The sequence below is a fragment of the Oreochromis aureus genome, linkage group 3 (assembly GCF_013358895.1).
Source record: "Oreochromis aureus strain Israel breed Guangdong linkage group 3, ZZ_aureus, whole genome shotgun sequence".
Lineage (NCBI taxonomy): Eukaryota > Metazoa > Chordata > Actinopteri > Cichliformes > Cichlidae > Oreochromis > Oreochromis aureus.
Genome location: NC_052944.1, coordinates 19,093,811 through 19,115,256, shown reverse-complemented (window position 1 = coordinate 19,115,256; position 21,446 = coordinate 19,093,811). Strand labels below are relative to the sequence as shown.

Sequence of the window (21,446 nt, the reverse complement as noted above, 5' to 3'; positions counted from 1 at the left end):
TTAGTTTGCCATTTAGGAGGCAAAATCTGAAAAGCAAAGATGAACTTCTTGCATGTAAGCCAGAAGAAAATTCGTCTCAGGGTTTTTACATGATAGTTTTACATAACGATATTTCACACTGCTTGAAAAATGGTTTAATTTCACGCTATAGGGATGGGAAGGTGGCTCCTATATTATTTATTGAGCTTTACCACTGGAGATCCAAAAGAGCCTAAATGACCAAAAGACATACGTGAGTTTATGGCATAGCTGATTATCAGTCACATAACACCCAAAGGCTGTATGGATGGTATCATTTTTTAGTTGCTTTTTTTTTCAAGCCATAAAACAGCAAAGGTTTAAGGGACAAATGAAAAATGTGTATATTTCTTCAAGAGTATCTCTAGTTGACTTTCAGTAATTCTAAGATCACGGAGCTCAACTGAATTTATTGTTTGCTACAGCTAAAATAAAATAAAAAAATTAATTAATAAATAAGATCATGCACTTCATGGAAGCCCCTAATGCTACTAGCATAGTTAGCTAAGTAAAAATGAAAATGTTAAAACCTTTTTTTCTTAAATTTAGGTAATTTTACTCGCTTGATCCTCAAGTCACAACATTAGTTAGTTTTCTTACTAAAATCTTAAAACTGAAACTTACATTTTGAAATGCAAATCTAACCTGTCGTGTTTGTTATGCCTAACGTGCAATCTTAGCTTTGCTGGAATAAAATAAATGTTCCATGTTGTACTTATAATATTGGGTGTAACTAGCTCTCATCTCCAATTAAAGATCATTATTTTATGCGTCTTTGACAGACATCAGCCTGCGACCTGTAGCGCATCATATGTAGCCATCAAATTCACGTTATATCTTTTAACTATTCTCATTAAATATATGTCATCTGCTAACATTGAAATGTGACCCACTCGCCTCAGTGCCATTATCAGTGGCGAAATTATCAGTACCAGTAAAATAATTTCTGCTCTCACAGCCAAAAGAAAAAGGGGACGGATTATTTTTGCTCATATTTTGACTCCAATTCTTTGCACTTTAATCAAGTTAGCCTATTTCTCTCAGTCTCACACCCTCAGCCTTTTGCACAGAAACCCATAGTATGCTCTCTCTGGCCTATTGGCATCATACTTTCTGTTATTTTTCATCCTTTAAACCACCGAAGAGCACAATATCTACTTGCGTCAACTCAGTTGACCTACCAGCACCCTCTCTCCAATGTACCAGTTCCCCTCCCTGCCCCTCTTTATCCTTCCTGTTTGCCTTGAACCGTGATCCTGAAAAGACATGACATTGACAGACACATAAACCAACAGCTTTCTATAACTCTCCCTCCCATGCCCTCAAGTAGTAAAGTAGCAAAGCTACAGTTCCTCTCCAATAATGGAGCAGAATAACACACTTCTCTTTCCCGCTTCTTGATCGTCGGTTGAAACCGTCTTACAAACGCCCTCCCTGGTGTTCAGATCTCTCACATCTGATTAAATTGCTCCCTTCTTTCTTGAGTGGCGGCCAATATCGAAGATGAGTGCCCGAAGCCATAAAAGTTTGCTGTGCTGAAATGTTGCCTGCCTTTAATATGACTAATAGCTGTGCATTATTTAAATGGACGGGATTCAGTTGGTGCTTGGGTGGGGTTTGTGTTGCGAGATGATAGCAGCTGATGAGACGACTGTACAAACTGGATTTGGTCATGCTTACGCTCATATGTTGCATTCAGAGCTTGTTATTAAAAGCGAGTCTCATCTGTATTGGAAGGTGCCAGCTGAGATTTCTGCTTTGTAAATGTGGGTCCTCTTTTCTTTCTTTTTTTCCTGAGACCTCCGCATCGTCGCCGCCTTGCCTCATGATGGTGTGAATTGCTCGTGCAAACTAGGGCTTTAAGGCCTTTCTTGTTTGTCCATGGGAGAAAAAAATATATAATTACTTTGATTTCAAAGTAGGAGAGAAAAGAAAACAGTCTTTTGTTGTGAAACACTTTCAAGTGGAATGATTAACTGTGAGATTGGAAGCTAAATGCTGTGTAGTAGCACTCTCCACATTGCCTTCTCATCAGTTTCTCTGAAGACTCTAAACAAAACGAATAAAAGCTTACAAAGAGAACTTATTCTTGCTGCATTATCATTTAATGGCCTTTATTGCTACACTCCCAAGCCCCTCTCTCCAGACCTGAGGTACCTCTTTTTATATTACATCACATTCAAAGTACTGTACTGAAGTTTACCACTAGAAATTTAGCCATTAAAAAATCCACGTATTTCCCCCTGAAATGGTCTTTAGGGTGCTGTCGGAGGCCTTATCACAAGTCGGGAATTTAAAACGCGAGCTTCTGCCGGTGAATCCAAAATAAGCCTGGCAATTCAGTCAAGACAGACTGGCACAGCATGAAGGGAGACACCCCATAATGAGTTCTCAGAGGCGGAGTCCCTACCTACAGCAGAGCCTAATATTCCTCCTGTGGATTTGTTGACACTCCTCAAAGCAACTTAAATCGAAGGGCCGTGATTTATGCAAGACTGTCAGGTCAGATTGACTCAGCCTCCGCTCTTGTGTCATTAGAAAGTACAGCTCTTCAGTGAGTCATGCCTGCCACTGTTGTTCAGCTTTGACAGAGAAGAGAGAAGGATAACGCAGCACAAGTGACACTTCCAACTGTCTGCAGAACATCACATGGCCTTAACAGTGCGCCGGGTTCTTCCAGTGAAGAAAGAGAATTCACTAGGATAGCCTAGAGGGAGCTGTTTTAAATTGGATCTAAACCATGGCAATGCGGGTGGTGTGGAGTCCTAGATGTGTCTGCTGTGCGTAACATGGAAATGAAGAGCCATATAGATTTATGAAGTAGATTTCATAGCGTCTTAGCACAAATATTGTCTAGTTGCAAATTGGGTTTGACAGCACCAGTGGGCTTTTTTAGACAGTAAACTATTTGCCGTCTGCCCGTGGACATCAGCGAGATGCTAGAAACAGAAAAGCTAATTTCAGATTTTTGCTGCGAATCATTTGCCAGTCATTCACTGTACCGGTCTTTAACATGAAGCATGGTGGCCTGTTGCTTTTCCAGCAGATATAAACTCAAGAAACAAAAACCACACCACAAACTACATGAAAACCTTGTTTGTCCCGGCTTATAAAGGGGGCAGAAAGGCAAAGGTCGCGGCTATCCCTAATTGGGATCTTGTTAAAATGTGCTTGTGCTGCCACAGCTGCGTAAGCAGGTCCATGCCTTGGAGCATGAGCACTTCGTCAGACCCTTAGCTTTTAAATGATGATAGATGTGCCACGGACGCTGTTGTTACATTAAAGCATGAAATTTAACATCACTCTTAGGGAGCTGCTCATGCAATTAATTAACTTCAAAAGGTCACGTTTGTCCAACTGTCAATAACTACGGAGGCAGAAAGATTGCTCTCGTCTGCTTAAAAATTTGCATTATGCAGTGTCAGAGATGATAGAATTTTAAAGTTTATGTCTTTAAGCAGACAGCTGAAAAACTCATTCTAATATACGATCACCAGCCAGTTTGAACGTGGCATAATTGTTGGTACCAGATGAGCTGGTTTCAGTATCTCAGAAACTGCAGATCTACTGGGATTTTCCCACAAAACCATCTCTAGAGTTTACAGGGAATGGTCTGAAGGGAAAATGTCCTGGAGAAAATGCCTTGTTGACGTCAGAGGCCAAAGGAGAATGTTCAGACTGTTTTGAGTTAGCAGGAAGGCAACAGTCACTCAAATAACCACTGGTTGCAACTAAGGTGTGCAGAATAGCATCTCTGAATGCGCAGTAGCTTGTACCTTGAAGCAGATGGGCCACAGCAGCAGCAGATGACACTCAGGACACTGAGGCTATAGTTTGCACAGTCTTAACAACGCTGGACAACAAACAACACAACGAGTCTGGCTACACAAACGAGTACTCAAATGACCTCCACAGTCACCAGATCTGAAATCAGTAGAGCACCTTTGTGATGTGGAGGAATAGGAGATTCTCATCATGGATGCAACTGTGCAGCAACTGTGTGATACTATCAAGTCAATGTGGACCACAATCTCCAGCACCTTGTTGAATCTGTGCCGTGAAGCATTAGAGCAGCTCTGAAGGGAAAAAGGTGTTCAACCTGATACTAGCTGTGTGCATCAGAACAGTATTTGAAGATGTTTGGGGTGTTACTCCCTTTAGTTATAGGAAGTGTTGTATTCCTTTAGCTTGTTTTGGGTTTTCACTGTGCATCTTTACAGTTTTTGGGGCCATACAGCTATTTTCACTAAAAAGCTCTAAAAACTGTACACCGTTCATCCATTATCAACGAACACGAAAACAAACTCAGCAAGTATCTGATGAATATACCCCGAGCTTTTAGCAGATATTAAATAAGGCTGTTTTATCCCAGAAGAGCAGACCAAAACAAACCTAAAAGGTTGTCTTCCTTTGCTTTGTTCAGGATGTTGAGTTTGGTTTCGTCAGATGGCCAAAAGCACACATTCAAATAAATATATCTGTTTGAAGATATTTCTGTAAGTTTGGAGAAGATGTAGTCTTCTGAATCCTAGAAGCCATGCTGAGAAAAAAAAAAAGCCAACTTATTTTCCTGTTGAATCACCGCCTCGCTCGCTCAATTGTGATTCAACAAAGACTTTGGCTGCCAGGATGCTGGTCTCTTCCTGTAAGCATCTGAACACACTTGGAGATTCTGCCCAGTCCACAGCAGGGGTGGCCATCTGAAGTAGCAAGAGTTTTCTGTAGGTCCACAAACCTGTGAGCTGGCAGCAGGAGCGAGTGTGTCTGGTGGGGTCATAAAATTGTCACATCTCGTCAGCCTTCAGGTTGCCAATCTATGGCCAGCGAACTGGACGATGAGTGGCGCATGTGTGGGCTGGTCGTCTTTAAAAAGTCAGGATCAACTTCTTGGAGACTTTTGGTTAAGCCCAGCTTAAAAAAACAGGACTTCCTGTTTTTACTGAGAGCAGACTGAAGAGAAGTTAATCGCCTTTATTTTATCATTATCGTTATATGATACAATAACATGTAACATGTATAATATGTTTTGCTTTGTGAGTGCTTTGCAAGCTGTGCTTGCTGTTGCACTGGCATTGAACTTAAATCAGAGTGCATAACGCACAAAAACATGAAGAGTTGCTGCCAAAACATGGCAAACCGAGCAGACCTATAAACACACAGGGCGGTGCAGTGTTTTCACAGTATTTCACAGTATTTCAGGCAAACGCTCAGTAAACATGAAGCAATAATTTTGAGTGAAACAGAACAGAAATATATAAAATCGAAGGTTTATTTATTCAGATTGTTAAGGTTGGTAAGGTTGCTTTTTATAAATTGAGTCTGTACCCATCAAGTAAATTTAACTTGACCATATTCTATTACATGTAACATTTTACATTGTAACAGTCTAACAAAATTACATGCAAATTTTACATGTAATTAAATTATTTAAAGTCAGCATTTATTTACCTACTTTTTGTTGTGTGTGTCACATTCCTGAGGATACTCCAGTGTTAGTTAGACAACCTCACATTCTTTTAATTTGGAGAACCACAGCCTTAGCACTGAACAGCACATAAATACAGTATGTCACAGTTTGAGATAAAACTGAAGACCTTATTGGAAAATTTGTTTTTCCCCAGCTGTTTAGTTTGTACTGTAAATATGTTAGTGCGAGAAAGAGCTTCCCGAGGAATGGTTTAGCCCCCCTACTGGTTCTTTTTTATTGTAAATTTAAAGTAGCTGATAAGTAGGCAGAACAGTAAAATCCCTCCTGGCGTATGCATTGGCACCCCTACGAGAAAAGTGCAATTATTCTCTGCAGGACTGGAAACTATGATTTAAACTAAAACTCGCAATGAAAACTTTAATACATTTAACAGGGAGACCCAGGATAGGATTAAGCATTACGTAAGAATCAATAAAAACCCAAAAGAGAGACAACAAAGTGTCTTGGTGTATAAAAATTACAATCTCTCTGTAAAGCAGTGTTTATCTTCCAGTCATTCTAAAGCTGTGTCTCATTTAGAGTTCCTGCTGTGGCAACCTGAACCTCCTAGCAAGATCAACTGAGTTTATCTTATCTAATCAAATCTAATATGATCCAATTCAGTGACTGTAAGAACTCCAGTGAAAATGTAATTTCCATCCTACACAAATATTTTTCTTTCGGATGATGCATTACAATGAGTTGTTTCGACGCTAACGGTCGGGGTGCAGCTTGCTTGAGAAATGGCTGTCTCTCACTAGCTCCACAACAATATGATATTTCCAGTGTTACACATGAATCCTAAAGTACAGCTCACACTTGGACTGTTTCGAGTTTCGAGTCCAAGGTTTCTGTTTTGGGGTTTGTGGAAGACTGTTGTTTCTGATAGTCGATAGTCGTTTTAATGGTTATACACAAATTAACACATTTTTAAGTCCATCTTTTTTTTCCTATTCAAAGTGATATTTAAAAGTTCAATTTATAAGCATTTTTTATTTTAAATGGAAGATTAAATCCAGTCCTTGGACAAATCCAAGACTTTAATGGTTTGCCTTTTAGTAGAATTTCCCCAGGACAGCCTCTTTTGCTGAGCTGCGAAGGACAGATAGTAAAAAGAGCCATAAAGATGAAAAACTAAGTTCACCCAAACTCCCTCTGTAGGAATTTCTGCTAATCCTAATTGCTGTTAATCCAGTGCACTTGATTAACCGATTAGCAGTAAGTGTGAGCTGCTCTATAAAAGCAGACGTTTTGACAGTTTGTTGGTCTGAAGGGTTGTCAGGAGAAAGCCTCGTCTCTTTAAAAACTACATGGACTTAGATTTGTAATTTTAGATCTAAGCAAACAAGACTTCTGAAACAATGTCCCCTGGACAGATGAGACCAAAGTCGATATGTTTGTCTATCATACACAACATTATGTTTGGTGAAAACCAAAAACATCATACCAGCACCAACCAACACCTCATGCTAGCCATCAAGCATGGGGTTGGAGGTGTGATGATTTGGGCTTGTTTTGCAACCACAGGATCTGTGCACCTTACAGTCCCTGAGGCGAGCATGCACTCCACTGAGTAATAAAGTATTCTAGATTTAACTGTCTGATATCCTAAACTTGGCCCAAGCCCAGCAGCACATCTACAACACAATAGCTAAAAAAGACAAGAATCAAGGTGCCACAGTGGAACCGTCAAAGTCAAGACCTCAACCTGATGGAAATGCTGCGGTGGGATCTCAAGAGAGCTGAACATGAACAAACTCGTGTAAACTTCCATGAACTGAAGCAACATTGTGAAGAAGAGTTAGCCAAAAAGCCACAATGATGTGAGAGACTGGTAAAGTCATGCAAAATTTATTGCTGCTAAAGGTGCTTCTACAAGCTTTTGAACCATGGGGTGTGGCTAGTGTTATGGCCCGTCTAGGGGTGGCCCGACCATAACATAAGGGTGATCCATCCCCGTCTGACCCCAAGCAGCACATCACACAACAAGAACAATTTGATGGTGACTTATTTACAGTGAGTGAATTTTAACAAAGGAAAGGAGCGGACTATATCTTTGGGGTGGCCCTAACACCAAAACAACAAACAAAAGGAGCCTCTCTAAAGGATGTACCAAACTTACCTATGAAAAGAATCACACCAAATGAGAATGACTTATCTCCCTAACTAACAAAAACATGAGTAAATGGTAATCAAATAAAAAGGCAGTCCACTCCTACATGCTCCTGTATAAAGAAACAGCGCTGGACAGGTAACGTAAAGTCTGCCGGTTGAGGTAAGCCAAGGATGAATGACTGGCCGTCATGACGGTGTCAGCATATAAGCCGTCTCCAGGTCGTTATCCAATCAATCCGTCCCTTGGATCCACCAATCACGGAGAGTCACCTGCACGCTCAGATTAGCATATGAGACAACAGTACGACAACAGTCGTAACACTGGTTTTACATGTGACTGTAGAGAGCACACAGAAACAAGCCTCTGGGGTGTGTCTCCTGTCACATACTTTAATACATGACAAGTGACCTCTTCTTCACCTGCATTACAATGCAAAGCACGTTGCAATGTTCAAATGGGCATCAGAAAATTGTTTTGAGACAGACTTCAACTGAAAAAAATCACCAACTGTGAAACGAAGCTTCTTCTTGACACTTTTAGACATTTAGGGCTGAAATGACTGAAGACTTTGTATTTGCTTTGATAGTTCTGACCTTCTGGCCTTGTTACCTTGAGCAATTTCTGTTCAGAAATGGGGTTGAGGCTTTCGTCCACATGACCCATTTAATGTGTGTTGAGAACGGGAAAGGCCTGGTATGAATTGGGCTGAATTATTGAAATGGATCTACAGTTGAGATACTTGTAACTGAGAGGGATATTTAACAGCCAGAGGAAACACATCTTAACTTTTCACCCTGAAAAAATATGTTGTGTTGTTCAAATACCAAAAAAAAAAAAACACAGACACAAAACTGTTAATGGAAATTGTAAATCGTCCATTTGTAAAACTGCATTATTTTAAATGTCAGATGATGAAATAAAATTATAGAAAGCAGAGTTATATTAAAGAAGAAGAGTTATCATTACGGTGTTATTTCATTTCACAGTTAAACCAAAGGTAATATGGTGAAAATATACTGTGTCCAAACCTTTACTATAACCTTTGTGATGCAAACACTTACTGCAGAATAGCTTATTATATGTCTTAGATCCTTTATTAATCATTAGCAGGAAATTAAATTGTCACAGCTTCAATAGAGACAATATGAATTCCTAATATAGTTAATAATACATAAATGAAATATGCAATAACTAACATGTGCAAACATGGATACAATCATTATTTTTACTATTACTGTGCATTTAACAGTCTTAGAGCAGCTGGTATGAAGGACCTTACGGAGCGCTCAGACTTTGGTGTTATCAGTCTTTGACTGAAGGTGCTGCTGTTGATCTACAAGCTACACACATGCATTTAAAGTCTGTATCAGTTAATATTGATTAAAAACCTTTGATGCTGATGACTGTTAATCATAGCATCTAATAGGTCAACATTAAAAGATGATGTACAGCAGGTTATTTATAGTAATTTACTTAACCCACTGCACATTACCAGCATTGGTATTGCTGGTAATGTGCATTTTAAGACGGAAAGAAAAAACATGTTGGGAAGAAGTGGGATTATATTTTAAGAATGAGCTTATTAACTAGCTGTTTTCTAGATGGAGATTTTGACCTTTTTCCTGTTGTGTCGTAGAGACTAGATTAACAAAACAACAACAAAACTTTAAGTTGTTGACTTTGACTATTGGAACTGGACATGTTCAGCATGCTGAACATCCAGCAATTGTGTTTACATGTTTTGTGTGATACGAATAAACCATACGAGCTGTGCAAACTACGCTCGGTTGTTTTTAGTGCACCCTTTAAACATGAACCTTATTGTGCATAAGGGAGGCTTTAGATGAAGTGAGCCTGAGTGTTGTGAGAACAGATGTTCCACAGTTGCTCTCTAAGCCTCTGATTGTAGGCTTGGTTCTTATTTTCACTTTTAATGTGGGAACTCTAATTATCACCTTAAGTTATGTTAAAGTAGATTTACTAACACATTTTGGTGTTGAGAACAGTTTTTTACACAGTTGAGGAGGAAAAGTGAAATAATTATTAAATAAGACTAGTTCTACACCTACGTAGGCTCTTTTGTTTTCTGGTAGCAGAGTATATTTGTGTGTGTGTGTGTGTCTATATAAACATAAATTTATACATTTTATCCTATATTGTCAGTTTAATGGTAATTAAACTGACAATATAGGTCACATTATATAGTCACATTGGTGTAGAGCAATAGAAACCAAGAATTAACAGAAGGCAGCATAGCAGACATGGATACATGCCTGACTGTTTCACAGGCCTGTATCCAGGACTAAAGAAAAGTCAGCTCAGTCGCACCAAAATACCTCCAAAGGATAACACAGGTGCTGTGAAGCCAGTTAAATGTTAGAAATAATATCAACACTTCACGCAAAGTCCAGCACCCTTAGAGTAGGCAAACAATGAAAGAGATGGGGGGATACTGCCCAAGATGAAATACAGAGAATCCATAAATACATCAAGAAGATGGGCACCAGGGACGAACTGCCAAGAGAGTGCCTCAGGCAGCAAAAACCAGAGAATGATGAGGATGAAGATGATATATTGTAAAAGACCAAGCCCTTTCATTGGATCTATCATTGGCATATAGAGGAACTGGCTGACCTCAAGAAATCTTACCAGGAACTTAAAAAGTCCAGCCTGAAGGACATCATGGAGTTTCTGATCAGGACAGTGAGAGAAAAAGCCCTCAGCAGAAGGGTCTCACTTTGCAGGCTGTGCAAACGGGGTCATGAGACCATCCATCACAGGGCAGCAATGCAAAGGATGTGAGTCAGGACAGCGTACTCGGAAAATCGAGTCGCAATGTGACATACCTACGAAAGAACAATGAAGGTGAGATTTCAGAGCTGGTGGTGAGCCAACCAGATATGGTGATGGTTGACAAGGAGCAAAAGACAGCAGTTGCGATTGATATGCCAATACCAGCTGACTGTAATGTCAGGATGAAGGAGCATGAGAAAATATGAAAGGTGTCACTGCCTAAAGGGACAAGTTGAACAGATATGGAAGGTGAAGATGAAAGTGGTCCCAGTCTTAATGGGAACATTAAGGCCTGTGACCTCCAAACCTGGTTCTAGCATATTCAGGTTACAGCTCAGTCTGAGTCCACTCCTAGAATTGGACAGACATCCCAGATCTCTGGTAGAGGTCTTAAGTTTGAGGAAGACGCAAACCATAAATACTGATAAGCTACAATATTAAAGCTGCCTGCCTATTATTGTGGAGGTCCACCATATACCACCAGAGCAGCTCTTATCCATCAGGGCATGGACAGAGAATGCCTGGAGGTGTCCTGTGGTTTGTGGTAGCAGATGCTTTGGGTCCTCTGTATGGCTGAATCTGGCTTTTTGAGCCACATCTTTCCCATTTTAAATTGGATTGGGATCTGGGGAGTTGAGGCCAGGTCAGCGCCTTGGGCTTTGTGTTGTGTTCCTCAAGCAGTTTCTGAGCACTTTTTGTGATGTAGTGGTGTTTTTTTGGCTGCAGCCATCAGGAAGTGCTTGTTTCTGTCAATGTGAGTGCCTCATGGAGACTTTATAGTTGCATCCAGTGTAATACAAACGTAAATGTAGTTATATCTACATGTGATTGTTTTACCCTCAGAACACCTTAATGTTTATGACATTTTGAGAACAGACTTTTTCATGCTGTCCTTTAGTGCTGTCAGCACATTTTTGTATAAGTCAGCCTTCAACTATTTTGAGAGGAAAATGGCAGCAATGATAATAAAGTGACATCTTCAGACATGGAAGGAGAATGTAGCTCTAAATGATCTGCCAGGGGCTATTTGCCTTATTAGCCTCAGTGATAGCTCCAAAAAACTAAATTGGCTTCAATTTTGACTTGTAATGTGTACTATTTTTTTCTTTAAATTGAGGTAAGGCATCTAAGCAAGAAAGGCTCTTACATTCTCTGTTTTATGTTTTTTCTGGGTAATTTATGTGGAAGAGGTTTTCGCTACACATTCACCTTCCCAGAAGAAAAAGTCTCTACTTCAAAAGTGGCTTTAGTGTGACTCTCTGGGCTGCCAGGATTACAGTGTGGAGAAACGATGTGATCGCAATGCTCTTTTTGAAAATATATGAGCCCGGAAATTGAATTTTAAATAGTCCTAATATTAGCTACAATACTGGAATCTGACTCCATAATTGTGCTTGAGAGCTGATGAGATGAAATTTAGGATAAAAATAAAACTCTCTCCATGGTAGCAATTTGAAACTTTTACTGTAGGAAAGAGACCCAAACACTGCAGACTGCCCTTTTTTTTAACAACCAAGACATAAATCAAATGGCCTCTCTCCCACCTTCATCTCTGGTAGCAGGTGCTCTCATATTAGATGCTGTCCTGGGGAGAGAAAAAAACACTATAGCAAGAAAATGAAATTGCTCATAAGGTAGGGATAGGCCTCTACTTACAATATAATGAAAGTATAATACAATATAATGCTGAGGTAAAATAGTTCCAAAGCAGTTTAATTAGTCAAATCAATTAAACATAAGTCACAGTTGGAATCTTAACATTAAAGTGTTACACAAACGTCATGTGCATACTTGCTTATTTAAAGTGTATATGCTATGTGTTAGTCCTGTGCTGTTTGCACGTATCTGAACGATGGGGATTATCTGACACTATGATATGCACTTTTGTGAAACTATTATTTGAAGATTGGACTCTGCTGTCAAAGTGATATCATGAAACGTAATAAAAATCAATCATGACAATCATCCATAAACCACATATGTTAAAGGATGGAATTTTACTCATTTTTAGTCATAATGATTTGCTGTAGAATAAAAGGCACTAACTCTCCAGTTAAAAGGGAGCAGAATTAGAAGATTTGTTTTTAGTCCTGGGAAATACTCTGTGTACTACACTATACTCTATCTGCTTTGTTACTGAGAGATTAGTGAACATCAATACAGTCTTGCTGGCTTAGCTTATAAAATATATCAGACAAGGGCAAAGCTTAAATTGTTAAAAGTTAGGTTGCACTGTAATCTGAGATTCATGCAGGGCTAATAATGCTGTAGCTTTCAGAAGTATTTTCATTATTAAATCTTTCAAGCTGTGCTAGCAGAGTGCCCACGTGTCAGGTCTTTGTGCTAAACTAAGCTAATGTAGCTGACTGTCTGCTGTCCAAATTTATGTCTAAGTGGTTTAAAGCCATTTTACCTATAACTCAAAGCAGTTTTTCTAAATTGATCATCAGTTATGACAAATGTGTTTTACATCTGTTACATCAGTCTGTCCTGAATTTAAGTAGAGATTGAACTTGGATTCCTTTTTTTCAAGGTTATCACAACGCAATATTGACTCACCTCTGTGAAACAAAACTAAAAAATGATCTCCCAAAGTAGTCAGCATGTCAATTTTCTTTATTTTTTCTGTTCGGATGAGGCAGATATTATTTGAAAATATTGCTTATATTAGTTTCTTTCTCTTTCTATTATGTATTATTTGATTAATTATTTCATTTGTGACTGTCAGCAATTGTAATTTTGCAGTCTCTGGAAAAAGTCAAAGTAATTATTCCCTGTTCCTTTCTGTCTCTCTTGATTACTCACTTAGACAATGATACAAGTGTTATTTTGGCTAAAATAAGAAATGGCACATATTACATATTCTGAACAACATTGTTTGTCTTCATATTTTGCTTCCAGGGAGCCAGAGTTTTGTTTTAATGCCTTAAAGTTGTCTTGAGAACTAGTTCTTTGGGCATTCCCAGTTTTTCTTTGGACATTGGCTGTTTTTTCACTCCTTTTCAGTCCAGTCCATTTTTTATTGTTTGTTTAGACCTTTAATAGATAATAATTATCTATGAATCATTAAAGCATATGAAAAGCTGCTGACCTAAGGGATTAAAAGACAGGTTAACAAAATAAGATAACTTTATTGTCATTGCAAAGTCATACTGTGCTCCTGTGGAAACAACAACAAACGAATTTGAAATTGTATTTTTTACTTTATTTAGTAGCTGCTTTTCAGACATTGTTCGCATTTCTTTAGTTGAATCTATGAAAAATTCTAAAGTTAACACAGTTTTATGGACATGCAGTAACAGGATGATTCCCGAAGAGCTGTTAGTTAAATGCTTGACATATCATGGCATGCATGGTGTGCAGTTTGTCCTTAAAAAATTTGAGGAACTTGAACAAGTGGAGGACAAAAGAAGAAGTAGCTGGACTAAAAAAAACAATCTACAGCAGATAAATGATATCTGACAGTCATAACCCTAAGAAACAGGAAAAATAAATCCACCAAACACTTGACATTACTTTATAAATGCCATCTGTCAAACATGGTGGAGGCTCTGTCAGGATGTAGGGCTGCATTTCAGCCAGGGTTGCTGGAGATCTCATCAAAATTAATAGAATTATAAACGTAGAAAAGTACCGTCAGATTTTGAGAAACCTAAGATAACATCTGGAAAGAATCTGACTGGCAAGAGCTTCTTTCTTCAACATGACAATAACCTCAAACACACTGCCAGTGCAGTAAAAGCATAACTGGATAGAAAAACACACAATGGAGCACTATCAGTCATGGGCTGGCATCCCAAGAGCCCAGACCTCAACATTATTGAAGCAGTGTGGGATCATCTTGACAAAGAATGGAACAAAAGGCAGCTGACATCCAGAGAAAAGATTTGAAAGAAAGCTACGAGAAAGCTCGAGTTCAGGCAGTGTTGAATAATAAAATTGGTTACACCAAGTATTGACTTTCAATCTCGTTACAATTTTGCAAACTCCTATTTGCATTTTTCTGTGCAGACACGTCTCAACAGCATCTATGTCCCGTTTTTCTAACAAAATATAAAGAAATGAGGGAATGCTCAAGACTTTGCACTGTCCTGTGTGATGACAAAATATTGTGAATTTTAAAATATTATCAACAACATGAGGATGACTCAAATAAATAAAGCTATCTAGAGTATAACCTGTTACACAACTGCAGAAACACATTCTATTTACTGTGACCTAAGGTTGCTGTATGCTATCAAGATGAATAGTGTTGGTTTCCCTTAAAGTTTGCTAATAAACAATTAACCACACCACTTTATATTGCCGAATCACCTTTGACTCCTGGCATGCCAGCAGAGTGTACACAGTGTTACCTGTAGCTAGCGTTGATGTTGCTGTGTTGCAGTGTCACCTCTAGTGAACTCCACCCACGCCGTCACATAGCAGTCTAGTGGGAGAAGTGCTTAATTGCTGTCTTTCTCTCCCTGTACTTTCGCTCCTCTCTGGATCTCAGTGGACTGAGGAATAAATATGCTCACCTTTTTTCCTGCGTATCCCCAGTGAGAACTAGTTGAGGGATTGTCTCGGAACGCTAATTAACATTTGATTGTTAAAGGTTGTTTCCAGTTTCTAACAATGTTGCTTTTTTCATACTTTTGATGTTTGTTATGAATATGCTCACCGACTTAACTGACACGAGAATGTAGAAAAATGCCAAAAAGTCTGGTGTAATCTAGCATTTCCTGTTGGCTCACAGGTGTGAGACTTCGTTTTAGTCCAACCAAGTACCGTTAAAAAAAGTTCAATTAGATAAAACACATATTTTTGAGGGATCTGGAAGGAAAAAACAAAGCTAGTTAAGCCCTATTAGCTTAATTGTTCGCCTTCATTCATTTAGCAAAAATGACAGACAAAACTATGAAAGTACGGCGCATATTTAACAGAACACAATTTACAATTTACACACTTGAAGTTCTCTATTTAGGTTACACAAGTAGTTTGTAAACATTTCGGTGTTTTCTAAGTAATTCCACTGTAGTTACAAGCATATATATATTATTATTGAATTTCTTTTAAACTCTTTCTGTGAAATATAGAGACCAGTCGGCGACCTTCCGGAAACCACTGGTTGCTAGCTAAAAATGTATATTCCCCAAGCACTTGGTGAGTGGTTGCCAGCGGTTGCTAGGTGAAAGAGGTATTTGGTGCTGCACCAAAACCTCCCAGCTGGGCAGTAGTTGATTAATGGTTGCAAATCGGCACATTCCTTGCAAACTACAGCCAACCGCAGCAATCTGCTGGTAACCATAGTAGCCATAGGCAGGTTTTTGGTGTAGTGCTCTCTTCGAGACTAGCCATCAACGGGTGGGGAGTACACAATTTCGCTGGCAACCAGAGATTTCCCGGGGTCTCTAGGCCCATGTGACAGAGGCCTTACAAGACACAGTGTGTATACAGCTATTTGAAATACTAGCACATTGCCCACTTGTTAGCATTAGCAAAGGTGGATGTCACCCAGTGGAGATTTCTTTATCAGGTTTTAAAAATTTCTTGTATGAACTGGTGACATCCTTTTTAAGTCATGGAAAATGATGACGTTATGTCAAATCCAGCCTACTGTCTAAATGGGCGGTGTCCAAACCCAGGCCTCGAGGGCCGGTATCCTGCAGGTTTTAGATGTGTCCTTGATCCAACACAGCTGATTTAAATGGCTAAATCACCTCCTCAGCATGTCTTGAAGTTCTCCAGAGGCCTGGTAATGAACTAATCATTTGATTCAGGTGCGTTGACCCAGGGTGATATCTAAAACCTGCAAGACGCCGGCCCTCGAGGCCTGGAGTTGGCCAAGCCTGGTCTAAACTGTGACTCAGATGACTACATCATACAGTACACTCAACTGTCGCTTTAATACAACTACTTCCTAGCACATTAGAGAGAGGGCCCTCTAAAATAAGACCACCCATCGTGCAAACAACCTGACACTCAATAATGCACTTAGTCCCTAACAATAGAACCAGCAACTTTAAAGTAGTTTGAACAACCAGTTGTCCAGATGAACAGACAATCACATACAAAGGTTCACTAATTTATTAGTGTGATGGTTGGAATATCGTAATTCGTCCACCATTAAGACTAATCTTTGTGATTGTGTGTTATATGTTAATTGAGTTAAACTGGGGAGAATTTCAATACAGAGCTAGTTTTTCTTTATGAAATCAACAGATTTATGAGTGAACTGAGCCTACTGTCTGATCCGGTGAAGCATGAAGTACTGCCTGAGGGGCTAAGTGGTTGCATCTAAGATATTTATTCTGTAAATGTGTACCTTCAGGCCCTAGAACACCTGCCAAAGTTTGACACAGTGTTACCAACTTATTATGGCTAGTGCCAGAGCTGCATTGGAACAAGGTCGTAGATCGAGCGGTGGGCGTTGGAGTTCAGGCCCTTAATGGGAGGATCAGTCTTGTCATTTTTGATTTTCTGCTTCTAATCATTTTCAAAGATTTATTTAGTCACCTATCGTGTTCTCCCTTTCCTTCTTTCTTTTGCATCCTCCACTCAGAGTCTCCCGTGTTGCACGTCATCATCTGTCATATTCGAGGCCTGTGCAGTTGGTGATTCATATGCAGAGCGTCACCACCAGCACACTTTGATTCCCTCCTACTCTCTTTTGCGCACTTTTATTCTTTTTATCCTTCTGTCTTGCCCTTCCCTCTGTCTTTGTTCTCCTGGCTCCTTCTTAGTCTTATATTTCCAGCACTGTCAGTCTCTTCTCCTCAAAGCCTTTGTCACTGCCCATCCATCTCACGAATACTTCCTCCTTCATGTCACACTGTGCTCATTTGCTTAGGATAGCCAGAGACAGTTTGTGTAAATGTGCCTCTTCGACCTTTCTGCTATGTCCCATTTATATAACATAGGAAAATGTGAAGTGTCTGTCTGCAAGACAGACAGCTAATCAACCTGCAACACAGTCTGCTCGGCATTTCTAATCTCTAATCAATTTTTTTTTTACCCAGCGACACATTTTCCGTGTTGCTATGCCTGCTTTGTTTTCTTGCAGACTGCCACACGGAGAAGAGCATCCAAGGTCAAACCACAGTGCCCCCGCACACAAATAGCCTGGCCGTATTTTTTGTTTTTTTGGCACAGTGATGGCGTGTCAGCAAAAGTGTACAGGGATAGATGGCTTTGCCTTGAGGGTAAGAGAGGGAGAAAAGAGGTACGGACGTAGAGGGGTACTCCCTTCTGGGACTCATTTGATAGCTTTTTCATTTCATCCTTTTCCACCGCCACCCCCTTCTTTCGCTCACTGTGCTTCTGTCTATCAGGTGCCATCTGTTTCAGAGCTCAGATGAGGATGTTTGTTGTTGCTGAAACACCTGCTTTACAAACTTAATGAATCTCCTGGCTTGTATAAGGAACAATGAAGGGAATTCAAATTCATTAATTATTATTTTATTTAGCATGGGAAGCTACTTGGCACATACCACATTGTCCTATTTGGCAATCAGTTTTGCTTTTATTGGTTCATGATAGAAACCAGTTACACGAGGTCTTCATTGACCTTAATTCAGTTGTAGGTCTCCTGCTGACTTGTCATGTGACTTTGGAGCTTCTGGGTGTAGATTCTGGAAAGCAGAGCCTATACCCATATTAGATACAACTATGTAATGTAAATAAAAATGTAATAAATGAATCCACAACTCATTTAAACATATTTCTTTAATTTTAAAATGTAAAGTGGCAACATATTCAATGTTGCAATTGTGATTTTTAAATATATTGTGATAATAACAATCCTATTGACCCATTACATGGTTCTGTGTACACAGCAGGAAGGAGTGGATCAAGAAGACCTCTGAATAAACAATCAGTGGTTAAAGTTGGAATGTCAAATACTGATTGGTTAATAGTGAAAGTCAAGATGTGGGTTTTGAACAGCACAAAGAAATACTTTGTGTTGGTCATACATAGTCATGGGGAAAAAATATGTAGACCTTTATTGCTTCCACATGAATTAAGAGCAGCCGGGTGCTGCTAATCATTCCACTTGCTTGATTATCAGTGTGACCATAAGAGCAGAAGATTTGGCAGTTTGCTTGTTCTCCCTTAAAACAACATAGGAGAACAGCTTAGGTTTACAAAGCATCTGCACAAACCACGAGACATGTGGAACAATGTCCTTCGGAGAGATAAAACCAAAGTGGAGATGTCCAGCCAGCATCACATTTGTCGAAAACCAGTATTACAAACACCTCATATCGACTGTAAAGCATGACGGTGGAGGTGTGATGATTTGGGTGGTTTTGCAGCTGCAGGACTTGAGCTTCTTACAGTCTGCAATGCAATAATAAGTATTGTAGCATCAGATATGAGGTCGTGTGTCCAATAGTTCAAGCTTGGCCCAGACTGGATCATGCAGCAGAGCAATGATCCCAAGCAAAGAAGCCATTAGAAGGAATTGAACATTAATTATTGATCTGCAGAACTCAATTATGCTATTTGGTGGTTAGATGCTGATGGCCCATCACAGCAGAATGAAATCCCAGAAGTGATAAAAAATTAGGGCAGGACCGCCCCCCCGGAGTCTAGACCCTGATGGTATTAAGAGATCACATGGAGGCTTGGGTGGAGGTGGGTTGGACAAAAAAGTCTGCAAGGGAGAATGAAAGACAAACAGTGGGATTTAAAGTATGCAGAGTGAAGGCTGATTGGTTTAAAGAAGGCGAGCAGAAAGATGATTGGGCTACAATCGGCCTTGAGTCCTGCAGCGTGAAGCAGCTAAACACCTGGAAGCAGACAGTTTTTATTATTCTGCGTAAGAAAGGTGCCAATGAATAAAATGCACTAGGCGTTATTGTTGAATGTCATTATTTTGCATCCTAGCTTACCTTTCTAAGCTAAGATGCAACAATAGGCTAAATCGAGGTTAACATTTTCATCAAAGTTCATGTTGTAACTCTTCAGGATTAAATTAATTTCAAACTCAATCACAAAACATTGTTTCCTTCACTAAGTCTGACCTCTTGTTGACTCAGTCTTGATCCTGCTGTGCATATAGACCCTTATAAATAAATCTCATTTAAGGTAAAGCTTCAGTGTTGTGTGCTTCCCTTTATGCAGAGGTCCCTGTGTCAGCCAAGAAATAAAAAATGAGGCAATATTTTGCAACAAAAAGTATTATCATCACTGCATGAGTGCACCATAAATGTACCAAATTCCACTGCAGTCAATCCAAGACTTGTTGAGACATGTGGGGCTGCATTTCTTGCCGACATCATAGTAGTGCTGCAGATGCTCGTTATTTTTTCCCCTTATGTTTGAGCAGTGAAATACAGAGCAGACATGAAAGGATGAATGACTAAATAAAAGTCTCAAAAATGAGCCGTATTTAATTCAATCCGCAAACAAGTGTAAATAAGAGCAAATGAACTCGACAGCCAATCACTTACCTCTTTTCTGCCCCGCTGTCTCTGATGTTCATCGTTTTCATTTCTTTCATCTTCCTTTTCTCGCACACGGCTCTTCGTCGCCCTTACACTTCCCAGCCCACGTCTGGTTTTTTTTACACCATAGCCATTTTCTTTCCCTCCACCCTCTCTCACTCATTGTCTCTCCTCTCATTTCGACTGTGGGCATCCTCTCATAACAGCCACTGTAATAGTTCGGATGTCAAGGAAGTAAACCAGGCCGGCTTTCCTCCTGTAAGTTTCACCATGATTGTCTTTGATCAGTTTGTTAGTAGATTAGTGATGATAGTGGCATCTTTTGTCACTGTGGGAAGCCACTGAGCCAGGACAGACTAGACAAGATAGCTTTGATTTAGTTGACTTCTAGAGTATTGACTACAACTTGCTTTAAGTTATGCTTGTGTCAGCCATGGGAATTATTTTGTCAAGTTTTTCAGAGTAAGCATAACTTTGAAATATCGTTATGTAACTGTAATTGTTTTGTTACAATGTTGCATCCAGAGAGGTTTAGTCTCCACCAACTAATGGAGTACATGCTAAATGTTCAACTAAACTTGGCACAAAAGTTTGTTCAATGATCTCTTTGTTTTAACAATACTTCTTTGCAATAAATGTTATACGGTTGGAAGACCTGTTTATTTTCCCTTGAATGGTGCCACATTTTTAAGGAAAATGCATTTGTGGGTTGAGTAGCAGGGTTGAGTATGTTGGCTGCGCCCATGAACAACTTGCCAAATTAGATATATGCACCCTCAAGGGCTTCATGAAGGTAACTGTCCACTGAGGTGGACCCCGAGAATTGCATTCCCTATGGGACTTTGTTTCATTTCACACTGCTAGCGAGAACGCTAATGCCAGCATATTAGCTAGCTGGCAGTATGTACAGCAGCAGCTATGTACAACCACAGTAAGTGAGATAACACCAGGTTCAGAGTTCTGTACTTTTTATGTGCGGTTTCAGCAAAACAATTTAACTGGAAAGTAGACATGTGGCTAATAGCACTGACTTTGTGCTCTTTTAAAATAACATGTCACTATTTTCTCTACATTGCTAAGTATACAATGTTATATAAGGTAACAGTGTGCTGGGTCTTTGTTGTTTGTCTGAAGTTGGACTGATGGCAGCTTATAGTTGAAATGTTTTTGTCTATTTCTTGCCTGTTAGTAGACATTGTGAAGTATATTATAAAAAGAGCACCTGTACTGTCTTTTATACAAGGATACAAGGACTTACTAACCTTCGACAGACGCTTCCTAGGGGTACTCTACAGCTCCTGCTGCTGCTCCTGATAACCTCCAAAAACCCGACTAACAGATAATTTGTGCTATCATCCATAATTTGTCAGATATTCTTTGGTTGCTGCGGTCTTTTACTGTTTTATCATCTTTGTTCATCATCATCTATCCCAGGTAGTTCACAGAAAATGCTGCCATTTGTTTTTTTCCTTTGATAAGTCAAAATAAACCCTTAATAAAGCCTGGACTTTACTAGAAAACCTCTAGATTTTTAGAGCTATGTTTTGCATAAAATGTAACATCATCCAGAATGCTTTCAGAATGTCATTGCTAATTTCTTTTGTATATATGGTGGTTGCTG

At 39.5% G+C, this 21,446-nt stretch overlaps 1 protein-coding gene across 1 annotated transcript in view; it reads left to right on the top strand.

Annotated features, from left to right (window-relative positions):
* The window catches only part of LOC116333166 (glucosidase 2 subunit beta-like), a 157,152-nt gene that overhangs the window by 114,764 nt on the left and 20,942 nt on the right, over window positions 1-21,446 (top strand). The window lies entirely within an intron of this gene.